The sequence below is a fragment of the Rhinolophus sinicus genome, chromosome 1, assembly GCF_057876585.1.
Source record: "Rhinolophus sinicus isolate RSI-liver-muscle chromosome 1, RSI-T2T, whole genome shotgun sequence".
NCBI classification, from domain to species: Eukaryota; Metazoa; Chordata; class Mammalia; order Chiroptera; family Rhinolophidae; genus Rhinolophus; species Rhinolophus sinicus.
In genome coordinates this window covers 203535580-203541845 of record NC_142501.1, presented here as the reverse complement: position 1 = coordinate 203541845, position 6266 = coordinate 203535580, and positions in this window count along the sequence as shown.

The following is a 6266-nucleotide window of genomic DNA, read 5'->3' as shown; positions in this document are numbered from 1 at the left end:
GTTGATGTCTAGATTCATTTGTTTGCATGAGAGTGTCCAGATGTTCCAACATCATTTGATGAAAGGACTATTTTTTTCTCCATTCTCTTGGCTTTCCTTCTTTGTCAAAGATCAGTTGACTATATTAATGTGAGTCCTTCTCTCTAGGCTCCGTATTCTGTTCTACTGATCTATTTGTCTATGTTTTTCACCAATACCAACATGTCTTGATTTCTGTAGTTTTATACTAAGCTTTGAAGTCAGTCAGTGTCAGTCCACCAACTTTGTTCTTCTTATTCAATACGGTGTTGGCTTTTCTGTATCTTTTGTCTTTATATATAAACTTTAGAATTAGTTTGTTGATAAGCACAAAACAACTTGCTAGGATTTTGATTGAGATTGCATTGACTCTATAGATCAAGTAGAGTAGAACTGACAATTTGACAATATTGAGTGTTCTTATCCATGAATATGAAATATCTCTCCATTTATTTAGGTCTTTTTGGATTTCATACATCAGAGTTTTGCAGTTTTTCCTCATAAAGATTTTATCCATATTTTTAAGTTTATACTTAAGCATTTCATTTTGGGGGGTATTAATACAGATGATGTTTTAAACTTCAAATTTTACCTGTTCTTTGCTTCATTATAGGAACACAACTATGCTTTGTATATTAAACTTACATCCTGCAATTTTGCTATAATCATTTATGAGTTCCAGGAGTCATATCCTTTTTTACTAAATTTGTGGGTTTTTTAGTTACTAGAACTGTAAAATTTTATTGCTTTAATTTAAAAAATTGGCACTACAGATTTTTTTTTAAAAAATCACATTACATTTTTTCATTCACTATTTTTTAATCTTTAAAAATTTTTCCATTTTTTAAAATATTGATTTTATGCTAATTTTACCTACATTTTTACTTAGATAAATATGTCACATATTCTCCTCCTGTCTCTAATCACAAAAGTATGGTACTTGATTTGCTGCTTTATGTCAAACTTTATAAATACAACTTTATATGTACCTCACACCTAGGCTATAATGGGTGATGAGCTGTGGAGTCACGTGACTAAAGAACTTTCAAGCTCTGTGACACTGAGCATGTGATATAAGACAGTAATACAGGAGGGAGTGGAACCAAATATTCAAACTATTAAAAGAGAGAAATCATAAGCCAAGAATAATATATCCAGCAAAGATATCCTTTAGATATGAAGGAGGAATAAAGACCTTTCCAGACATACAGAAGCTGAGGGAATTTTCTAATACACGACCTGCACTACAAGAAATACTAAAGGAGGCTATTCGACCACCATCAACAGGGACAATTTGTGGCAACCAAAACTCAAAAAGGGGGAGAGTAAAGGCCTGAACCGGAATATGGGAATGGAGAAAGTAAGTGTGCTGAAGATAATGGAATACTCTAAATATCAAACTTTCTTTTACATAAACTTAAGGGTAACCACTCAAAATAAATCCAGAATTGAAATATATACTGAAATAAAAGAAGAAACAGAGGGAAACATCATAGAATACCACCACACAGAAATAATAGACAACAACAAAAAGGCAAAGAAACAATGGAGACACAGCCTTACCAGAAAACTAAAGATAGAATGACAGGAAATCCTCACATATCAATAATCACCCTAAATGTAAATGGACTGAACTCACCAATAAAAAGGCACAGAGTAGCAGATTGGATCAAAAAACTAAACCCAACCTTATGCTGTCTCCAAGAGACACATCTCAGCTACAAGGACAAGCATAGACTCAAAGTGAAAGGGTGGAAATTGACACTCCAAGCAAATGGTACCCAGAGAAAATCAGGTGTAGCCATAATGATATCAGATGAAACAGACTTCAAGGTGAAAAAGATAACAAGAGATAAAGATGGACATTTCATAATGGTGAAGGGGACTGTACAACAAGAAGACATAACAGTCATCAATATTTATGCCCCCAATCAGGGAGCACCGAAATACACCAAGCAACTACTAACAGAACTAAAGGGAGAAATTGACCAAAACACAATTATACTAGGGGACTTAAATACATCATTGACAGCTATGGATAGATCATCCAAACAGAAAATAAATAACGAAATAGTAGCCCTAAATGACACATTAGATGAAATGGACATAATTGACATTTATAGAGCACTTCATCCTAAAACATCAGACTATACATTCTTTTCTGGTGTACACGGAACATTCTCAAGGATAGACCATATATTGGGACATAAAATCAGTCTCAACAAATTTAAGAAGATTGAAATCATACCATGCATATTCTCTGATCACAAGGCTTTGAAATTGGATATCAACTGTAAAAAGAAAGTGGGAAAAAACACAAATACATGGAGATTAAACAACATACTTTTAAAGAAGGACTGGGTCAAAGAAGAAATTAGAGGAGAGATCAAAAGATACATAGAAACAAATGACAATGAAAATACATCCTACCAAAATTTCTGGGATGCAGCGAAAGCAGTTTTAAGAGGGAAATTTATCTCATTACAGGCCTATCTCAAGAAACAAGAAAACTCCCAAATAAATAACCTCATGTTACACCTTAAAGAACTAGAAAAAGAAGAACAAGTAAAACCCAAGGTCAGCAGAAGAAAGGAAATAATAAAAATTAAAGCAGAAATAAATGAAATAGAGAACAAAAAGACAATAGAAAAAATTAATGTGACAAAGAGCTGGTTCTTTGAAAAGATTAACAAAATTGACAAACCCTTGGCTAGACTTACTAAGATAAAAAGAGAGAAGACACTGATTAACAAAATCAGAAACGTAAAAGGGGAAGTTATCACGGACACCACAGAAATACAAAGGATCATCCAAGAATACTATGAAGGACTATATGCCACCAAATTCAACAACCTAGAAGAAATGGACAAGTTCTTAGAAACATATAGCCTTCCAAGGCTGAACCATGAAGAACTGGAAAATCTAAACAGACCGATCACCAGCAACGAAATTGAATCAGTCATCCAAAACCTTCCCAAAAGCAAAAGTCCGGGACCAGATGGCTTCACTAGTGAATTCTACCAAACCTTCAAAGAGGATCTAATACCAATTCTGCACAAACTCTTCCAAAAAATTGAAGAAGAGACAGTACTCCCTAACTCATTTTATGAGGCCAACATTACCCTGATACCAAAACCTGGTAAGGACAGCACAAAAAAAGAAAACTACAGACCAATATCTCTAATGAATACCGATGCAAAAATCCTAAATAAAATTCTAGCAAATCGAATACAACAATGCATTAAAAAGATTATTCATCACGACCAAGTGGGGTTCATCCCCGGGGCACAAGGATGGTTCAACATCCGCAAATCCATCAATGTGATACATCACATAAACAAAATAAAGGACAAAAATCATATGATTATATCAATTGATGCAGAAAAAGCATTTGACAAGATACAACATCCATTTATGATTAAAACACTTAATAAAATGGGTATAGAAGGAAAATACCTTAACATAATAAAGGCCATATATGACAAGCCCTCTGCTAATCTCATAATTAATGGAGAAAAGCTGAAGCCCTTTTCTCTACGTTCAGGAACACGACAGGGATGTCCCCTATCACCTCTGCTTTTCAACATAGTGTTGGAAGTCCTTGCCAGAGCAATCAGGCAAGAGAAAGAAATAAAAGGCATCCAAATTGGGAATGAAGAAGTTAAATTATCACTCTTTGCAGATGACATGATGCTATATATAGAAAACCCTAAAGACTCCACCAAAAAGCTATTAGAAACAATCAACGAATACAGTAAAGTTGCCGGCTACAAAATCAACGCACAAAAGTCCATTGCCTTCCTATATACTAACAATGAAATCTCAGAAAAAGAAATACAAAAAACAATTCCTTTTGCAATTGCAGCAAAAAGAATAAAATACCTAGGAATAAACTTAACTAAGGATGTGAAAGACCTATATGCTGAAAACTATAAGACATTTTTGAAAGAAATTGAAGAAGACACAAAGAAATGGAAAGACATTCCGTGCTCATGGATTGGAAGAATCAACATAGTTAAAATGGCCATATTACCCAAAGCAATATACAGATTCAATGCAATCCCCATCAAAATCCCAATGGCATATTTTAAAGAAATAGAACAAAAAATCATCAGATTTGTTTGGAACCACAAAAGACCCCGAATAGCCAAAGCAATCTTAAGAAAAAAAAACTATAATGGAGGTATCACACTTCCTGACTTTGGCTTGTACTACAGGGCCACAATAATCAAAACAGCATGGTATTGGCAGAAAAACAGACACATAGACCAATGGAATAGAATTGAGAACCCAGAAATAAAACCACATAAATATGGACAGATAACTTTTGACAAAGAAGCTAAAAACATACAATGGAGCAAAGACAGCCTCTTCAATAAATGGTGCTGGGAGAATTGGATAGCCACGTGCAAAAGAATGAAACTGGACTGCTATTTGTCACCATGTACCAAAGTTAATTCAAAATGGATCAAAGACTTAAGCATAAGACCTGACACAATAAACTGCATAGAAGAAAACATAGGTACTAAACTTATGGACCTTGGGTTCAAAGAGCATTTTATGAACTTGACTCCAAAGGCAATGGAAGTAAAAGCTAAAATAAACGAATGGGACTATATGAAACTTAAAAGCTTCTGCACAGCAAAAGAAACCATTGACAAAATAAAGAGGCCACCAACTGAATGGGAGAAGATTTTTGCTAACAGTGCCTCCGATAAGGGGCTAGTATCCAGAATATACAAGGAACTCATGCAACTCAACAACAAAAAAACAAACAACCCAATTGAAAAATGGGCAGAGGACTTGAAGAGACATTTCTCCAAAGAGGACATACAAATGGCAAATAAACATATGAAAAAATGCTCAACATCACTAATCATCAGAGAAATGCAAATAAAAACCACAATGAGATATCACCTCACCCCAGTCAGAATGGCTATCATCAACAAGACAAATAGTAACAAATGTTGGAGAGGCTGTGGAGAAAAAGGAACCCTCATACACTGTTGGTGGGAATGCAGACTGGTGCAGCCATTATGGAAGGCAGTGTGGAGGTTCCTCAAAGAATTACGAATAGAATTGCCGTATGACCCAGCAATCCCTCTCCTGGGTATCTACCCAAAAAATCTGAAAACATTTAGAGATAAAGACACGTGTGCTCCAATGTTCATTGCAGCTTTGTTTACGGTGGCCAAGACATGGAAACAACCAAAATGTCCTTCGATAGATGAATGGATAAAGAAGTTGTGGTATATATACACAATGGAATACTATTCGGCAGTGAGAAAAGATGATATAGGAACATTTGTGACAACATGGATGGATCTTGAGAGAGTAATGCTGAGCGAAACAAGTCAGACAGAAAAAGCAGAGAACCATGTGATTTCACTGATATGTGGTATATAAACCAAAAACAACAAAAGAACAAGACAAACAAATGAGAAACAGAAACTCATAGACACGGACAATAGTTTAGTGGTTGCCAGAGGGTAAGGGGGGTGGGGGGGAGGTGAGGGTAAGGGGGATCGAATATATGGTGATGGAAGAACTGACTCTGGGTGATGAACATACAATGGGATTTATAGATGATGTAATACAGAATTGTACACCTGAAATCTATGTAATTTTACTAACAATTGTCACCCCAATAAATTTAATTAAAAACAAACAAACAAACAAACAAACAAACAAACAAACAAAAAAAAAAAAAAAAAAAAAAGACAATAATACTATCTTCCACACAGGGTAGTTGCAATGATTACATGAAATAGTGAACAAAACTGAGCAGAATATTAGGTACATAAGCACTTAATATTTTCATAATTTTAATGAGCTATAACATGTTTAATTATCTAATATTTGTATATATTTTACATATTTTTGGATATATGTATTTACTTAGATTCAGTATTTTACAGGCCTCTATTAAAGCAGATGAGGACTTATAAGTTATTTTATTCAAATTGTCTGTGTCTATTTTTATTCTCTGACCTGTCAGCGGTGACATGTAGAGATAGTTTATAGAGTTATATGCTATCTTATTAGGCCTGGATTTCTTCCACTTTAGTCAATGCATTTTCAGCACATTTTATTATTCTATATTTAGAAGCTTTGAATTTTGTATGACCTATTTGACGTAATTTCATTATGGAGTGAATAAAATATAGCCACGGTCATTTGTTTGTGTATCATCCATGGCAACTTTTGCACTACCACGCCAAAATTGAGTAGTAGAGACAGACAAATGG